The sequence below is a fragment of the Pantherophis guttatus genome, chromosome 2 (genome assembly GCF_059756535.1).
Source record: "Pantherophis guttatus breed Tessera chromosome 2, ASM5975653v1, whole genome shotgun sequence".
Classification (NCBI taxonomy): Eukaryota; Metazoa; Chordata; class Lepidosauria; order Squamata; family Colubridae; genus Pantherophis; species Pantherophis guttatus.
This window is the reverse complement of record NC_142064.1, coordinates 95,349,977-95,370,274: the sequence shown is the minus strand read 5'-3', so window position 1 is coordinate 95,370,274 and position 20,298 is coordinate 95,349,977. Positions and strand designations below refer to the sequence as shown.

The 20,298-nt window shown below is 41.0% G+C and overlaps 1 long non-coding RNA gene across 1 annotated transcript in view; it reads right to left on the bottom strand.

The window, feature by feature from the left end:
- Window positions 1-4,765, bottom strand: part of LOC117662029 (uncharacterized) — a 37,090-nt gene extending 32,325 nt beyond the window's left edge. The window contains exon 1 of the long non-coding RNA XR_004590246.3: window positions 4,574-4,765. This is a non-coding gene — a long non-coding RNA (uncharacterized LOC117662029). The remainder of the gene's footprint in view (window positions 1-4,573) is intronic.
- Window positions 4,766-20,298: the final 15,533 nt, after the last annotated feature.

The window sequence follows — 20,298 nt, the reverse complement described above, 5'->3', positions numbered from 1 at the left end:
TCTAGCCAGGAATAGGAAAACTGCAGACTTAGGCCTAACTGATGCTCCTTGCAACCCCTAGCGTCATTTAAAAAAAAAAAAAAACCTTCTGCAAGCATTCAATTTAGACTTCTTGAGGGAGTAATTAACTCTTTTGTGTAGTCCCTGGAAAAAGCGGTGGGGAGATTGAGGCAGAGAAAATATACAGAGTGGAATTCTTGGCACAGAATTTGAATCCTGTAGAATAACATCTAGCTAGATGTGTCAATGACTCTCGAGCTGTTCCCTAATTAATTTTGCTCTGATTGATGAATTGAGCAACAAAAGTTTGGTCCAGGTGCCATGATTCAATCATTAGATACTATTGGCCTGAATAATTGAGTCTTTGTTGACATGTTGCAAAGCATTTTGGGGAAAAAGCCCTGAAGTTGGTGTGGCACCTTTTGGTATATTCCAACAACTTTCTAACTCTCTGCCTAACTAATTTTGCTCTGACTGATGAACTTGCTTGTATGAGCAACCAAATGTCTCAGATTAACAAAATTTGGTCCAGTTGCCATGATTCATCCTTTAAACCTCTAGCTACTCACACCCAAAGATCAGTTTCACCAACCTGTATCTATTGGAAACCAAATGAGTTAAATTCAATGTAGAGAAAAGTAAAGTCTTATACTTAGGCAAGAAAAATCAAAAGTAAATGTACAGATTAGGTGAAATCTGGCTTAATAGCAGTAACTATGAGAAGGATCTTGGAGTCCTAGTGGACAATCAATTAAACAGGAGCCCACAGTGTATGGCAGTAGCCAAAAAGTTAACAGAGGGATTGAATCAAGATTATGTGAGGTACTAGTACTGCTCTATAAAGCCTTAGTAAGGCCACACCTAGAATGTTGCATCCAGTTTTGGTCACCACACTATAAAAATAAGATGTTGAGACTCTAGAAAAAGTGCAGAGAAGAGCAACAAAGATGATTAGAGGCCTGGAGGCTAAAACATATGAAGAATGGCTGCAATAACTGGTCATGGCTAGTCCAGCAAAGAGAAGGATCAGGAAAGCATGATAACAGTATTCCAATTTTGAGGGGCTGTCACAGAGAGGAGGGGGACAATCTATTGAAGGCCAGACAAGGAACAATGGATGGAAATTGATCAAGGAGAGATTCAACCTAGAAATAAGGAGAATTTTTCTGACAGTGAGAACAATGGAACACTTGCCTTCAGAAGTTGTGGGTGCTTCATTACTGGAGGCTTTCAAGAAGAGACTGGAGAGCCACTTTTCACAAATTGTATAGGGTCTCCTGCTTTAACAGGGGGTAGGACTAGATGACCTACAAGGTCCCTTCTAACTCTGTATTCTTTTAGCAGGGTGCTGTATTTATTTGTTGTCTGTAGGTGTGCCAATGTAAAGCAATTGACAAAAGCTTTATGATGTGGAAAGAGCAATCAAAGGAAGCAATATGAAGTTTTCCCAAGGAAGTCACTGTTTGCTCTCCATTGTTTTGGCTTCCTCCACACTAATACTAAGATCCAGATGTTAAGTATTCTTCTCTACCTAAAAGCAATTAAATGCATTTCCCTCACCCAATGCCTTTTTTCAAGAAAGGCTAACTCAAAGTGTCATTGAAATATTGCTTAGAGTGTCTACCACCTCCTAGACTTTCATAAGTAATATTGGAGGACAGAGCTTTGTTTATTAAAACCAAAGATAGATGCGTAGAAAAACACATATTGGAGTAGTAATCACAAGTGGCCTTGTGTGTGGTCTCATTTCTTAGCTTGGGAAACAATTTGATAACATAGTAGGATAAAAAAAACACAGAAATCTTTATCTATTGCAGCATAAGCAAGTCAATGAAAAATGAAACAAGATAGAATTGCTTTGAAAGTGTGTTTATTAGTACGAGTGCATTACTGGTCCTGAAACATTGAATGCACTTCTAAAGGAAAAAATAGAATATTAAATCAGTTAAATAATGTCATATAACCATCTTTTTTTACCTGGTGCCCTCCAGATATATTGGACTACAGTGCCCATCATTTCTAGCATGTGTGCCTCATTATGGCTGGGGAAAATGGGCACCGGACTAACACATTTCGTAGGTGCCAGATTGTGAAAGTCAGTTACATATATAAAATTTAAAACAGTCTAATTTATACACAGATTTGGGGAAAGAGAAAATGAAAGGAATGGCATCAAAGATAAATGAAATGTAAAAGTCCAGACTGTCATAATATGTCTGAAATTAGAATGGGTGCAAATTAAATAGAGTATCCATTCAAAGCAGAAACCAGTGCTGATACTTGCTAAAAAGCAAGCAAATAATTTCTATAGTTTATCTACAAATGAATGGAATTTAAGAGCCTAATATTTTAAATTTTGCAACATTCATGAAACTTCTCAACTAGTTCAACTAGTAAAAATGGTTTAAAATTCACACTCTGTTTCTTTAAGGGTCTAGTTCTAGGATTTCTATTGTCTATTCTAACTTCCTAATATTGATGGTTAAAACCCCTCTGAATCAGATTTGGAATATATCAAATCTATAGTACAGGTAATCCTCGACTTACGACTACAATTGAGCCCAAAAGTTCTGTTGCCAAGCGAGACAGCTGTTTGTGCCCCATTTTGCCCCATTTTACGAGCTTTCTTGCTACAGTTCTTAAGTGAATCACTGCAGATGTTAAATTAGTAACATGATTGGTAAGTGAATCTGGCTTCCCCATTGACTTTGCTTGTCAAAAGGTCGCAAAAGGGGATCACATGACATCGGGACACTGCTACCATCATAAATATGAACCAGTTGCCAAGGGTCTGAATTTTGATCATGTGACCATGGGGATGCTGAAATAGTCGTAAGTGTGAAAAATGTTCATACATTATTTTTTTTCAGTGCTGCTGTAACTTTGAACAGTCTCTAAATGAACTGTTGTAAGTCGAGGACTTCCTGTGTAGAAGAAGATGATGTAAACTTTGTTTCATGCCCCTGAATGGCAGCTTCCAAATGAGCCCAGGGAACGCAGGTGTGCTCCCTTTTCTTCTTTGTTCCATAGTTTCTCCATAGCTGTGTTGGGTCTATGGAACAAATCAGGGGTGAAATTCACTTACCTTTCCCTAATGGCTCGCAAATGTGAGCATGCGTGCCTCCTGCATGCATGCGCAGAGGGTAAAAAATGGGACATGATGACATCCGGATAGGTGGGTGGAGCCTCCTGCCGCCAGTGCTACCGGATCGCACGATCCGGATAGATCCAGCTGAATTTCATCACTGGAACAAACCCTATTGTCTATGGAGTTTCTCAGTCATCCAGGTCATGGTTGTCCCAAAGGTGCTTTTTTCAAGAGGGAACTGGACTTTTTGGTTTGTCTTTGAAGACATTTTACTTCTCATCCAAGAAGCTTCTTCAGCTCTGAAGAATCTTCTCGGATGAGAAGCAAAATGTCTTCAAAGAAAAATCAAAAAAGTCCAGTTCCCTCTTGAAAAAAAGCACCTTTGGGATAACAAATCCTATTGTGTTGCATGACCATTTCAGTATTCCTTTTGGTTGCCTTTCTCTTTCCCTAATGTTGCAAACAATTGCCTCCAAAGCAAACTGGTGAAGCCAGCATGAGCGTTTCTCCTCAGAAACATCTGGGAAATGAGGTGAAACAGAAATAATCGATTGTTTAGAATAGCAGGAATGAATTCAGGACAAATGGGTTCATTACAATTACTATTGGTCCTCACAAGAAGTATGAATTCACAACTGCTTCTGATCAACACTGAAGCAGCTACTTAGAAACTGGAGGTGCTGAAGCATCTCAACACACATTTGGAGAGAGTTGTCCTTTAGATTCCATGTAGAGCAGAACCCTCAAGTAAATATGGAGATCTCTACATACACACATCCTTCCAAAAAAAAACTTAAGGATTGACTTCCCCAACTTGCAGAATTGTGGGTACAGCTTTGATAATTCCCAGACAGTAGGAAAGTCTCATCTTTGTAATTTTAAGACTTTTTTTTCTCTAGACATAGAACAATAGCCTCGTATTTATAGTGGCTTTAATTCTGGGGGTCGTTCTAGCATTATGAAATACCGATTATTATGTCAATGGCATGAGTAACATGGAAAGGGACTGTGCCTTCTTGACCTGCTACTGGGATTGAGCAGTGGGAAATAGGATCAGAGGTGTCTTCTTAGTAGCATAAGGTCTTTCTTTATGAAACAAGCCACAGCTTTCTTGCCCATCTTGCAAACTTCAAATCAGAGGTGGGTTTCAGCAGGTTCTGACCAGTTCTGGAGAACCGGTAGCAAAAATTTTGAGTAGTTCGGAGAACCGGTAAATACCACCTCTGACTGGCCCCACCCCCATCTATTCTCTGCCTCCTGAGTCCCAGCTCATCAGGAGGAAATGGGGATTTTGCAGTAACTTTCCCCTGGAGTGGGGAGGGAATGGAGATTTTATAGTATCCTTCCTCTGCCACACCCACCAAGCCATGCCCACCAAGCCACACCCACAGAACCGGTAATAAAAAAATTTGAAACCCACCACTGCTTCAAATGGCAACTGCACAAAATACAGCACAAAGAAAGGAAAGCAAGACAGAACAATACCTGTAATTGCAAGAGGGTATTCCCACAGCACAGTGCTTGCCAGAGAAAGAACCAGGTTAAGCATCTGATTGGAAAACAATTCAAGCTGCTGACAAAATAATGTGATTTCTGCTTGCCGTTCTGCTTGCCGTTCTCTCTTCCTCATTGCTAATCTGGAATCTCAAAAGGCCACTGGATGGGTTTTTTTTTTTCCTTGAGGAAGAAGAACAAAACATTTTGCTTCTCATCCAAGAAGCTTCATCAATTGTGATAGAAGGGGAGGGGGGAATATACAGTAGTGGCCAAAATTGTGGAAACCTTTTGGGAAAAGTGTATTTTTGAGGTTTGATGGCTAATAACTCCACTTTTTTTTTGGAGTTTCAAGATAATCATATTCCACTACTGGAATGGCCAGGGAATAGCCCAGACCTTAACCCAATTGAAAATCTATGGAGCCGACTAAAGAAACTTGTTAGTCAGAAGCGACCCAGCAATAAAACCCAGTTAATAGAAGCAATCCTTCAATCTTGGTTTCACATTATAACAGCTGCAGAACTAAATGTCATGTAAAATGTCTAACTCACTCGTATCCCAATTCCTCACAGCCCTGCAAAGGTTAACGCAACCACATATCCTATTACTCCCACAATTCCACCTTACCTCTAACTCCTCCCCTTGGGGTATAAGAGGTCACACCACGAGGCCATCCAGCAGTTCCAGATGTGTACCTGTAAGAGAAGGATAAAGGTCAGTTGCTATCAACTGAATAGGCCTAAGATTAGTTCAGGCCTACAATAAAAGAATCAATAGAGGATATCATTTTGTCTTGTGAGTTATTGGGTTAGATCCATCAACCTAACACTAAAAGACTTGGTTCACCCCAAGACATTGTAAGGCCGTAATTCATGCTAAAGGTTACTCAACTATTAACTGACATGGTGATAATTTTTGTATATCTTGTTTTTTCTATGGTGATAATTTTTGTATATCTCATTTTTTCTACATGTTTCACTTTTCTTCTTTATACTGTAACTGCTATTCTAATAGCAAATCCTTCATAAAAATTATTGCATAATGTCCTTGATTAAATTATCTTTCCATTGATATATAATTTTATGGTACTACTCCCCCAAAAAACTGGTGTTATTAGCTAGTTTTAGAAAAAACACTTTTCCCAAAAGGTTTCCACAATTTTGGCCACTACTGTACATGTACACTATAAACCCAAGAATACACTAAGACAGAAGCTTGTCCACCCCAAGAATAAAACACCAAGACACAAACTGAGCAATGTGATATATGCAATGCAGTGAGACATGTGCAGATCTCTACATTGGTGAAACAAAACAACCTCTTCACAAGCGCAGGGCACAACATGGGAGATCAAAGCCATCAGTGGTCCATCTGCATTTGAAAGACAAAGGCCACTCTTTTGAAGACAGCTACGTTCACATTTTGGATAGAGAGGATCATTGGTTTGAAAGAGCAATTAAAAAGACCATATATGTTAATATTAAGCAGCGTTCTCCCGACAAAGGAGACATCACCTATCTCCAGTCTACAAGTCCTTGCAACAGTTTGAAGAAGATTCCACAACCAACTGTACTCTGATTCAGGTGACCTTGAGGTCAAAGACAATCCCCCCAAGTGGCCTCAAGAGATCTCAGAGAGAGAGAGAAACCTAATGATCAGATGACTGCAAAGAGATCCAATCCTTCCATCCCCCCACCAAATACCATCTGGTCAGAACCTATCCTTCCATCCCTCCCACCATCACAACTGATGAAGCTTCTTGGATGAGAAATGAAACAAATTATTCTTCTTCCTCAAGGGGGGAAAAAACCCAACCAGTTGCCTTTTGAAAAAGCACCTTTTTGAGACAACTATGACCTGGATGAATCTCCACAGACATTTGCTAATCTGGAAATGAATGAAGCAGGAGGCTGTTCTCCTAGCATTGTTCATCCAGTTGCTAAGATGAATGTGACAACACTGAGGGGACAAAAACCAAACCATCCCAATCATTGTTGACTGCTGCTTATCATTTTGGCTTGAAGAATATTATGGAGCGGTTGGAAAAGGATTATAGAGAAATAGTAATAAAATAACAGAACCAATAGAGAATAGAGAAAACCGGAAGCTCCAGTTGTATGCAGATTGGTGCCTTAAAGGGAGGTTAAAAGGAGGAGGATAGAAGTTGATTGCCAACAGGAGGAGGTGCTCCTTTCTCTTACCTTGATATGACTTTCCCATCAAATTATCCCATAATATGTCAGAGTTGGCCCTAAAGGCTTTCCTTATGATGATAAGAAATTATGGCCCGAAGGTGTATGTATTGATTGCAATTAGTCTCCAACTTGGTGAATTCTTCCCATGGTGCCAGGGAATTTATCATCCAACATATCGAGAAGGCGCCCAGTTGAGTGACCTGTGGAATAACTATAATTTGCTTTTAGCTTCAAGTTTCTATGGAGGAGCAACTGTGGGCCAACTTTGTGGGATGATCACTTACCATTGCGTGAATGATGAAAATGTAAGTTGCCTTAGACACTCATCCACCGGCAACCCACATTGACTAAACAGTGAAAAATATGAACATATTCCATTTTTATGAAGCTGCTATTGTAAAGGTCTCCAAGTGGTCATGCTCAGAATTTTCATTGTGGGGCATTTATGCAGGGGTGGGATTCAGCCGGTTCGGACCAGTTCAGGTGAACCGGATGCTAGTTTTACATCTGGTTCGCAGAATCTGTAGTTGCAAGGACGGGCTGGCCCCACCCGCCCACCCACCCCTCCCCTCCCAGGAGTCTCCACACAGCCCATTTTGGATGCCAGGTAATGCAGGGCCTGCGCAGAGGCTCTGGAAAGGTGAAAACAGGCCTCCCGAAAGTTCCAGAAATCCGGAAATGGGCTGTTTCCGGCCTCCAGAGGGCCTCTGGAGCCAGGGGAAGCTATTTTTGCCCTCCCAGAGACTCGAAGAAGGCCCCTGGAGCCTGGGGAGGCCAAAAAACGGGCTTCCTGGAAGTTCCGGAAGTCTGGAGGGCCTCCAGAGCCAGGGGGAGGGCAAAAACACCCCACCCACCCCAGCCATGGTGCAGGAGGCCAAGTAGGCCATGCCCACCAAGGCCACGCCCATTCAGCAACCAGGCAGAGAACTGGTTGCTAAAATTTTTGAATCCCATCCCTGCATTTATGGCAAAGGTGGGGGACTATGGCCTCTTTATAATTTGTGGACTTCAACTCCCAGAATTCCCGAGCCAGCATTCTGAGGCTGGCTAGGAATTCTGGAAGTTGAAGTCCACAATTCATAAAAGGACCATTATTATTTTAATAATAATAAAATTATTTTAAATTTTATATTGTATGTATTTTAATTTTGGCTGTTCACCGCCCTGAGTCCTTCGGGAGAAGGGCGGTATACAAATTTAAATAATAAATAAATAAATAAATAAATAAATAAATAAATAAATAAATAAATAAATAAATTTCCCCACCCCTGAGTTTTGACAAACCAGGAATTTAAATTCCTCTATCCCTCCCTTAAACAATGAAGGATGGCAGTTCTTTCTGCCATTCTAATGTCTGAGCGAGTCATTTGATTATTTCATAACCCTCATTTTCCCTCGTTGATGAGATCTGTGCAGCATTATGGATTTGTGAGCCTTCCACAGGCTGCCCTCTGCAGCTGCCACACAGGAAAAGATGGGCTTGGTTCGAGAGTTGCCAATGCACACTTCCACGGACTCCAAAGCACCTTTTCCCTTTTGAATCTGAGGTGCTGCCCTGCCCTATGATTTACAGCCTGCTGTTCCCTTTAAAAATGAGGTTATGCAAGAGGAAAAATAAGACCAAAAAAAATATTCATTCGCTCCCTTGTGCTGCGTTGCTGCCAGCTGGTCTATTTTTCACATTTGAAGAAGGAGGTTGTGAGCTGCAAAAGCCTACACTATCATTAAGCCGGTTGGAAAGTACAGAATGCTATATTCCCCTGAAATACACTGCACAGAGTTGCTCTGATTTCACTTTTTTTTAAAAAAAGAAAAAGTACAAGCTTGATTCGATCAAGTCTTTTCAAAATTGTTGAGCTTTGTTAAACTCAATGACATTTCCAACTAATAATCATGTGAAGCTCAGCCTCCCACTCACCCGTGATATTTTGATGCCTGTTCTTCTATCTCTGTCATTATCTACTCTTTGCACATCTTCTGCTCCATGAGGTGGTGATGCCCATTTCTTCTGTCTCTCCTTTATGCAGCAAACTCCAGCCATGAACAGTTCTAGCTTAGTTGTTAATTAGTTAATTAGTTGTTAATTGTTACCAACCTGCCTTCCACTGAGGATCTGCATGAGTCAAAAAGAGGGCTGTGAAAATATCTACAGACCCCTCACATCTTGGACATAAATTGTTTCAACTTCTACCCTCAAACAACGCTATAGAGCACTGCATATCAGAACAACTAGATACAAGGACAGTTTTTCCTGAATGCCATCACTCTGCTTAACAACTAATTCCCACTGTCAAATAATTTACTAAGACTGTATTACTATTATTCACTTCCTTACTAGTATCTATCTCTTCCCACTTATTCCTATAACTATGTGCTTGTATTTTTCAATTTATATTGTTTTTACCTGTTTCCTAGTACGATTTGATAGCTTATTAGTAACCTTGACTATCTCTAAGTGTTGTATCTTTTTATTCTTGATGAATGTATTTTATTCTCCTTATGTACATTGAAAGCATATACACCAAGGACAAATTCCTTGTGTGTCCAATCACACTTGGCCAAAAAAGAATTCTATATATTCTATATTGGACTTCAGCTCAGGAAACAAAAGTCCAAATAACCATTTAACTACAGAGTTTGCTTTGGGCCGGTCACCTTCTCTTCGGCCAACTTACTTTACAAGGTTATTTCTGTGGAGAAAAAATTATGGGGAGAAGAGACCTCCCCCATAGGTACCCAGTTGGGAAATATTGATATAAACTCCATGGAAATAGGGGGGGGATTCTTTCTTTCTCCTGGGCCATCTGATTTGCATCCTAAGATAGGAAATCAGGAAAAACAGCAGGCTTGTCTCAGCACTGGATTAATAGCCATTAAAACCTGAGCAATAAAGGACATGCTGGAAAATAATCTGGGGAGGCAAGATAAAGCCTCTCTCTCAGAGCAGCCCCTGATAGTGCATCCCTATCTCTATGCTTCCCATTTCTTCACGGCACCAAAGGGTACCAGCTCATGCATGATGTCGAGTTATTAAGAGATAGCTGCCTTCAACGTCAATCATGCCTTTTGAGCTTGTTAGTAAGAACTTGATTAAGTCTGCAGTGGTTGTCGGTCTGTTTGCAGGAGGTGGGGGGGAGGGAAGAACAAGTACAAGTGATTGGAAATGAACAAACTTTTCCATTGCTAGGTATAGTCTTTTTTTTTACTTTTTGCCGTTGTCTTTCAATACATGGGCAAATAGATACAAACTCAAGGTAAACCTCTCCAAACTCGATTGCAGAAAATACGACTTCAGAAATTGAGTGGTCAATGCCTGGAATGCTCTACCTGACTCCGTTGTTACTTCCTCAGACCCCCATAGCTTTAACCTTAAACTGTCTACTGTTGACCTCACCCCATTCCTAAGAGGTCTGTAAGGGGCGTGCATAAGTGCACCAGCGTGCCTACTGTCCCTATCCTACTGTCTCCATTTATTTGTACTCATTTCATGTCGGGTGAAATCCAGCAGGTTCTGACAGGTTCTGGAGAACCGGTAGCAGAAATTTTGAGTAGTTCTGAGAACCAGCAAATACCACCTCTGGCCCCAGAGTGGGGTGGGAATGGAAATTTTGCAGTATCCTTCCCCTGCCATGCCCACCAAGCCACACCACGCCCACCAAGCCACGCCCACAGAACCGGTAGTAAAAAAAATTGGATTTCACCACTGTTTTATGCGCTCATGCCCATGTTTATACTTATCCCTGTTATCTCATACATGTTTGACAAACTAAATAAATAAAAATAAAGTTACTTTTTCCCAGTAGGCTCTACATTGTCTGGCTGAAGAAAACTGAGCATTGATTTCAATGTCACCAGGAACGTGCCTCACTTTGGAGCATCCTCTATTTCTTTCCTTTCTTTGGATTCTTTATTATGGTGTATACATCTGACATCTGGATGTGGCAAATGTTTTCCAAACTTTCTCTGAGGAACATACACAAGAGTTTGTTTCATCCTTGGCAAGGCAAGTTAAGATGGTGATGGTTACCAAATGATTGAGCAAGGATTAGTAAATTGATCTCTGTTCTTACTTCTGTTTTTTGTTGAGTCATTATGGTGACTTTTGTTGAGTCACCAAGAGCCGTGGTGGTGCAGTGGTTAGAATGCAGTACTGCAGGCTACTTCTGCTGACTGCCGGCTGCCTGTAATTTGGCAGATCGAATCTCACCAGGTTCAAGGTTGACTCAGCCTTCCATCCTTCCCAGGTGGGTAAAATGAGGACCCAGATCATTGGGGGCAATATGCTGACTCTGTAAACTGCTTAGAGAGGGCTGTAAAAGCACTGTGAAGTGGTATATAAGTCTAAAGGCTATTGCTATTATCTACTTGGGATAGTCACTCTCCATCTGGAAAGTACGGTAGATTTGGAACTTCTTCAGATATTTCTTAGAGTTGTGAAGATGTCTACAGTACCCTTTCTGTGGTCTCCTTGGCCCGCATATTTCACCTCCTGCAAGGCTTTTCACTTACCAAGGACTCTTCCTCAAACCAGATTGACTTGCTTCTATTCTTGAGTAGAAAGAGAGAAATGTCGGAATGAAAAGTAGTGCTCCACAAACTACATTGCACATAACTCAAGATGCCGAACTTATCCAACATACCTTCCTCCTCCTATTTTCCCACAACAACAATCCTATGAGTTGGGCTGAAGAGTGACTGGCCTGAGGTCACCCAGTTGCTTTCATGGCTAAGGCGGGACTGGAATTCAAACTTTATCACTTTCTAGTTTGGTGCCTTCACCACTAGACCAAACTGAGTTTGCTTGTATTAATTCTGAGATTCATAAAGCTGCCCAACTCAAACAATTCTGGATGGAATACAGCATAAAACAGCCAATAAACAAACAAAAAAAAACCTGTATATATTAAACATATACAATATATAAATGCAAAATATAAAATGGAGGATTGACAGCCTCTAAGAGTTATGGATTTTGGGGACCTCTGCTCCTTCGCCCAGCTTCCATCTTATGATGCAACTTGTTTATTTATTTGTGGATTGGCTTAAATTGGATTTATATGGCACAAAAATCCTATTTCAAGCAGCATACAGCAATAAAAGCAGAACAGCGATATACATAATAAAAAAGGCCAAAAATCACATCAACAAGACGTGCAGTCAGAACACACACCAACTTACACTACATCTTGCAGGACAAATTCATCTAACATTCTGGCCCCTGCACCTGAGGGAATTTTCTCTTCTCTGATAGCTTGGGGTCAAAAGCCCTTTCTATTTATGTACTGCCATTGGAATACCAATCTCTCGGTCTTTGGGAAGATTGAGAGGCCGATATTCCCTTGAGAGGCAGACTCTGTATTTATAAAACCTTCTGCCTGGAAGGCTATTACCAAACTGTTTCGGGGCTTCACCGTTTCTGCTCGTTTCTGCTTTGGTGCTCAGCTGCCTACCTCAAGAAATGCTCAGCTGGTTTACTTGGCCTTCAGCCCACCCCTTTAGCATGTCTTTATTTATTTATTTATCTATCTATCACATTTCTATGCCTCCCATCTCGCTTATGTGATTCGTCCTGCAGTTGACCAATTTCTCCACTGCAGATCTGGCAGCCTCCTATTGGATGGCCACACACTAGTGGTGGGTTGCTCCCGGTTCAGTCTGGTTCTTGCGAACTGGTAGTAAAAGCGGCAGGAGGCTCCGCCCACCTACCCGGACGTCATCATGGACAATCTGTGCATGCGCTCCCATTGCGAACCAGTAGTAAAGGTAAGTAGAACCCACCGCTGCCACACACAAACTGTTTTGGATCCACTTGACATTTTCATACCATCTAACTGGGAGCCGCAGTGGTTAGAATGCAGTATTGTAGGCTAATTTTGCTGATTAGCAGCAGTTTGATTCTCACTGGCTCTTGCTAGTGCTAGCTTCCACCCCTTATATGCTCTTTGTAACACTACCAATGAGAGCCTACTCTACCTGTCTACTTATACAGCATGCAGTTGCTTACCTGCCTTTCCCTAAACATGACTTCCTGAGAATAAGCCTCATGCTCAGCCCCATTGCTGGCAGATGATGGCATACATCACATTGGAAGAAGAACACCTGAAGGCACCTCTAATCTTGTAGATGATAATGCTGTTGGTGTAGATGTGGGGACAAATCAGGATTTGTTACATTCTGGTGCCCATGTTAGCATTGTTATCCTGTGCCTTGTGAGGATCTGCTTTGAGTTAGGAGGCTGTCTATATTCTATATGGACCTACCACCCAGTCCTGTAAAAAATACTATTGTTCAGTATGGACTGTAGTTCATTGTAGTTCATTCAATAATTTATTCCTCCATTGTAGGTATAGCAGAATCTTTCCATTTTGGTGCATACATACAATAGTCTCACAACAATGATCATATATATAAAAATGGTCTTCCATGGTTTTTTTCTAGTTGCCTTAATATTCCTTGTATCAGTGTATGTATTTGAACCCAAAATTTTCTGGCTTGTTTTTACAAGTCCCCCCAGGCATGTTGCCCTCATTTCCAACATAATTTTGAAGTACCCTTATCTTTTAAGAATGCTCTTGTGGATATAAGGACACTTCAACAATCGAGATCACAGAACAGAAGCAAAAGCTCACTTGAACCATATGTACCTTTAAGAATGCTACAGACTTCACTCAATGTTACATCCCTTCCTTGCCATTCACTAAAACTTATATTTTTTAGCATGCTGTCCTTAACAACCGTGGCAGCTGTGATGAGAAAAAGAATGTTCAGTGTGACCTGGTTTACCCTGTTGAAGATAGAGGACATTTTTAGGAGTCTTCCACATGATGAGACCATGAGTAGTTGGGGGAAAGAAAGAAGATTGGTTGATTGAAATAGGAAAAAGTCTCTGCTATATGTATGTGGGTGATCAGTGCTGCAAGGATACGCTTAATAGGATTTCTTTCAAAAATGTTCTTTTGAGAGCAGTGGAAATGTAATTCCAGGTCCTTTACAATAGATTTAGAATATCTGGCAAATAAAGTAAAGATTAATCCAATGTCTTGCTTCCGATTCCTATTATTAGGTTATTCCTAATTGCTAGAATTTGATTTGGGAAGAAGTCTGGACATTGCGTTCATGAAGATAAAGTGCTATGGATTTGGGGTTGGGTATATGTTATAATTCTAAATAAATGATCGTTGTTTTATTATCATTAATAATGCAGAATGCAGAATGCAGATTGATCAAGCAATTCATTACTAGGAAAAACAAGTTTCTGTTTTTTGGGGTTGAGAACATTAATGTGATACTGACACTGAGCGGTGACTCAGTGACTAAGACACTGAGCTTGTCGATCAGAAAGGTTGGCAGTTCAGCGGTTCGAATCCTTATTGCCGCGAAACGGAGTGAGTTCCCATTACTTGTCCCAGCTTCTGCCAACCTAGCAGTTTGAAAGCACATAAAAAATGCAAGTAGAAAAATAGGGACGGTGGGAAGGTAACAGCGTTCCATGTGGCTCTGGCATTTAGTCATGCCGGCCACATGACCATGTAGACATCTTCGGACAGTGCTGGCTCTTTGGCTTTGAAACGGAGATGAGCACCGCCCTCTAGAGTTGGGAACGACTAGCACATATGTGCGAGTGGAATCTTTACCTTATCTTTTTAATGTCTCATAAAGAGAGAGACAGAGACCGAGACAGAGACAGAGAGAGAGAGAGACAGAGAGAGAGAGAGAGAGAGAGAGAGACAGACAGAGAGAGACAGAGAGAGACAGAGACAGAGACAGAGACAGAGAGAGACACAGAGAGACAGAGAGAGACACACAGAGAGAGAGACACACACACAGAGAGACAGAGAGACAGAGACAGAGAGAGACAGAGACAGAAGCAGAGACAGAGACAGATGCTTTCTTGCTTTGGCATATAGGTAGAGTGAAAGCATAAACTTGCTTTCCCTGGGATACAAACAATTTGCAATTGTTTGCAAATTCTCAATACATGTAGGCTGATCAAAGTTGCTGAAAGATCAGAAACTAGAGGCAATGCTGCAGAACTGGTTTGCTCCCAAATAAATGAGGCAAAATGGTCAAAAAAAAAAAAAAGCCAAGAGAAGAGAAAGAGAAGACACACTGATGCCCTCCAGATGAATCGTTTTATGTGGGCTGTTGGATTCTACAGCAGCATCTATATTCTGTTATAGAGAGCTGAACCATAATGAAAAATGGTAAAGTTTTCCTGTCCAGTCGTCGCCAACTCTAGAGCACGATGCTCATCTCCTTTACTTGGCCAGGGTTGTCTGAAGAGATTTTATGTGGTCATGTGGCCAGCATGGCTATATGCTAAAGGTGCATAGAATGCTGTTTCCTTCCCACCAAATTGGTACCTATTTATCTACTTGCATTTGCATGCTTTTGAACTGCTAGGTGGGCAAGAGCTGGGGCAAGGAACAGGAGCTCACCCCATTGCATTGGATTAGGGTTTCCAGCTCACAAGGTCAGCATCTTTAACTGCTGATCTAATCGCACCCCCTGGACCATAATGGAGAGTTCATCCAATATCTTAAGAAGCAAATATTGTTTTTACCTGGACGTGTATCAGACACGTACTTTCTTCTCCCTCTGTGAAGGGCTGCCTTTTACCTACAAGGTAAAGTGATGCATGACAAAAAGGATCTCATATATAGGACATTGGTGGCATCGCATTCTGATGGTGATTAAAGGGGGCAGGAAGTCCCCACACAGTCGGGATAATAATAAACAATTTGTTCAGATGAACATCACACAGACAACATGGTGGGTTGGTCATTTAACCTCAATATTAGCTTCTTACCTACAGCAGGAACAAGAGGAGTGATTTTCATTGTAACTGCAGCACAGGCGGGGAATGATAAATGCCTCCTCTAATTGTACTGCAATCTGTCTGGATTCTGGGGAAGGCGGGAGCCCACAAAAGCAAAAACACATTTAACATCATTGTCCTTTTCAATTGGGTGGCCAAGAGTTGGCTGTAGGAAGCCTTGAAGCACCAGAGATAGCTTTGCTGGAAATAAGCTGCAAATGACTCAACCGAAGGCACAATTTCCTCCCCACCTCCTAACTTTGAGCAGGAATCAAAATAAATTGCAATTAATCCAGCTGGGAAATGCTGCCTCCACCCCCAGATCACATGACATCATTACGCCATTGTCCCGTGTGTAGTCATTCTTAGCCACTACTTTTTTTTTTAGGAAAAAAAAAGTGTGACCCCTCCACAGCTAACAAAGATTGCCTGGTGCTGCTGTAGACATCTGCTCAAAACTAACATCCATAACTTCAGTGAGACTCACTTCCACTAGGGTAGGATTAGCTTTTTTCATTTCAAAAAAATTAACAAGAGGAACAATGATTGTCTTCTGATATAAAATGACAGAATTCTGTCTTATATAAAAAGACCGAATTTCATTCCTTGAAAATAAAGGTGATGAAACTGCTGAAGTTGCACAAGCAGGTGCTCGTGTTATATTCATTCTCCTTTTAAAGCTGTGCCATTTTCAACTCAACTCTAGTGTTAAATTGATTCCCTTCACTCTTGTTCTCCTATTTTTATTTTTATTTTTCATTGTAGGGAAGCCAGTTACTCAAGGCACCATTGGCTTTTCTATGTTCAAAGTTAGTTGCTGAGTGCCAAACATTCGAATTTAAAGAATAATGAAGCTTTTGTGATCCTCGCGTCTTTGTCTTGGCAAATAATCTTGGTTTTGTATAGGAAAGTGAGAAACATGAGTAGAAAGAAATCAGTCAAGGAACAGACTCATGCGCCCAACATTCATTATTCAACTTCATTGACTGAAATGTCCAGATTTTGTAACAGAAGCCATTTCTTGACAGAGAGACCATTCCCATCTGGGTATCATCTGATCATGAGATATTGACTTTCACCCATGCATGAGCATCTCCTGGCTTGCCTGCTACAGTATGCTTTAACTGGAGCCGCTCTTGAAGAAACTTCAGCTGCTTCAGAATGCCACTGGAAGTGTTTAGTGCAACAACATTGTTATGCCACCTGCTGGGATGTCTATGGAGACCCTCAGTCATCCAGGACATGGTTGTCCCAAAGGTCCTTTTCCAAAGGCAACTGGATTTTCTTTGTTTTTTCTTGAAGAGATTTCACTTCTCAGCCAAGAAGCTTCTTCAGTTCTGACTAAATGATGGAAAATGGAGGGATTCTTATTTCTTGCAGTCATCTGGTCATCAGCACTCTTTCTGAGAGTTGTTGAGGGCACTTGGAGGTTTATCTGTGCCATCAGGTTTACCTGAATAATGCAAATGGGTGTGGAACCTTCTTGGAACTGCTGAGAGGACTGTGTCATAAACAGGAGATAGGTGATGTTGTATCCCTCCCACTCTACTGAGAGAGGGATGTTCAGTCTTAATGTAGGTAGCATCTTTGACCCCTCTTTCAAGCCAGTGGTCCTCTCTGTCCAGAATATGGACTTTGCTTTCTTTGGTATCATTTGCTGTGATCACTTAGGTTCCACATGTAATTCAAAATGTGGGTAAGTCCCCTTAAAGGCCTAAAAGGCCTAAGTCTGCACTACTATTAATCTTCTCATCGCTCCTATCACCCACCTCCTCCCACTTATGACTGTATGACTGTAACCTTGTTGCTTGTATCCTTACGATTTATATTGACTGTTTCCTAATATGATTTGATTGCTTATTTACCCTATGACTATCATTAAGCGTTGTACCTTATGATTCTTGACGAATGTATCTTTTCTTTTATGTACACTGAGAGCATATGGACCAAAGACAAATTCCTTATGTATCCAATCACACTTGGCCAATAAAGAATTCTATTCTATTCTATTCTATTCTATTCTATTCTATTCTATTCTATTCTATTCTATTCTATTCTATTCTATTCTATTCATACTGAACTACAATTTGAAGCATCCCTATCATTGCTGTGCTTGCTAAGTTTGCTGGGAATTGAAGTTCAACAATACCTACAGTGCCATGGGTTGCTTGAACATGGCCTAGTTCATTCTAATCAAACCAAGCAAGACTACTGTTTCTTTAGACCAGCAACTGACAGCTTACTCCAAATCCGCACAATCTTGCTACTTTCATCAGAATGACAATATCATTCCGCAACATCACACCAATGTTCAACTTCTAATGCAATGAAATCTACCAGTCTTTGCTCACAGTTCTCAAATGTCTTTTTTCACACCATGCATGTTCTGCTCGCGAAAAAAAAAAAACTTTCTGAAATTGTACTGTTGACTGGCTCATGGGAACTGAGTTTCCATTTCAAATTCATTTTTTAATTGCTGCAGGTCTCCTTTGTGGTTTGGCTTTCAACAGATACGGTTTCATACTTTCGTGTTATGGTACCCTGCTTTGAATGTTTTATTGAAAAGTGACTCACTGGCTGTGTAAATGAGCAAACAAATTAAATGCAGATCTCATCAGAGGCAAATCCATGTCAACTTGCATTGTTCTGGGGAGGATTAAGAAATTACACCTGTGCCAAAACCTGGAGGGGGGGAGGATAGTGCAGCCAAAGAATTTTATGTGGTGCATTTAAAACAAAAAAGAAGAAGAGGAAACTGTCATAAAGCAGTGCAGCAAATTCTACCTCCTAGAACAGGGAAAGACAATCTGCGGCTTTTATACCTTCCTCTGGCCACGAGGAATCCTGCCATTTTAAAGTGGATAATGGATGAAAATTATAGTGTGCACCAGTGATGAAATGTAAAATTTGTTACTACCGGTTCTGTGGGCATGGCTTGGTGGTGGTGGTGGGAATAATGTGACTGGGTGGGCGTGGCCAACTTTTTTTTTTTACTTTTAAAAGCATTTTTTCTATAAGAAATTGTAAGAGATTGTAGAAGAGATTGTCTAAGAGATTGTAGAAAAAAACGCTTTTAAAAGCCTCTGACAATCAGGTAACTCAGCTGGGATCGTCAGAGGCTTTTAAAGGCATTTTTTTCTACAATCTTTTCAGTCGAAGAGGCTGTAGACAAAAATGCTTTTAAAAGCCTCTGACGATCCCAGCTGAGCCGCGTGATCATCAGAGGCTTTTTTTTTTTACTTTTAAAAGCATTTTTTCAGCTGAAGAGGTTGTAGAAAAAATGCTTTTAAAAATTAAAAAAAAAGTCTCTGATGATCGCGCGGCTCAGCTGGGCATGGGAGGGGTGGGGCAGGGATTTTTGCTACCGGTTCTCCGAACCACCCGCCGCCATCGCTATCGGATCGGGCGATCCGGTCTGAACCAGGAGCATTTCAACCCTGGTGTGAACCCTAAATAAATATGTGGATCACAATCCACCCACTTGGTGAACCTCTACATGCCCTGCCACCAATATTAAATATCTGCCTGGCATGATTCTGCCGATGTAGGCTGAACACAACCCTTTCTGGATGCCCAGCTCAGCAACCATACTTTCCTAGCTGGTCCTTCCATTCAGCAGAGAGAATTTTAGATCAACATGCACATGTAGCCAACATTGCCTTTGTAACATTATGCAAACTGCAGAAAAGGAATACAAAATAGTACGCCAAAGAAATTAAAAGGTAGAGGTGAGAAATGGAAAGGAAATACTATCAGATCTAGTTTGAGATCCCATCTGTATTGGTCACCTGGACCAGAGATTTAGTCTTCTGAGCTTTCGGATTCTTGCTGGAGCCCATCCTTAAGGAACTTTTCTCTACTCAAATGTATGTTTTGGGATATTCTATGCATCATATTTATGTGGTGCCTTCCTATTGGTTGATTTCAGTGGTGGTTTGCTCCCGGTTCGCACGGGTTCGCAAGAACCGGTAGTAAAAATTTGTAGTAGTTCGGAGAACCGGTAATAACATTGGCTGGCCACGCCCCTGAACCAGTCCCCGGCCCGGTCGCCGCTCACTTACCCCACCCACCTCATCAGAGGCTTTTTTTTTTTACTTTTAAAAGCATTTTTTCAACAACCTCTTCAGCCGAAAAAATGCTTTTAAAAGTAAAAAAAAAAAAGCCTCTGATGATCGCGCAGCTCAGCGGGGATCGTCAGAGGCTTTTAAAAGCAATTTTTCTACAACTTCTTCGGTCCAAAGAGGTTGTAGGAAAAAAATGCCTTTAATAGCCTCTGGAGATCCCAGCTGAGTTGCCTGATCGTCAGAGGCTTCTAAAAGCATTTTTATCTGCAACCTCTTAAGGTTGTAGAAAAAATGCTTTTAAAAGTAAAAAAAAAAAAGTTGGCCACACCCACCCATTCACATTACCCCCCACCAAGCCATGCTCACAAAATAAGCCATGCCCACAGAACCGGTATAAAAAAATTTAGAACCCACCCCTGGTTGATTTGTGTGTTGGTTATTTGTGTGTTTGTGATAGGCTGTTGTTTCCTTGTACTGCCAAGTCCCCAACAGTGATAAACTGTTGGTAAATCAGCATTCCTGTTGACTGACAAGGGGCCCACTTCCCAGGCTTCAATCTTTTCCCTGGCCTTCATTCGTGAGATCTAGTTTACACTAATATCATTTACTATATTCCTGCATGACTTTGTATTTTTG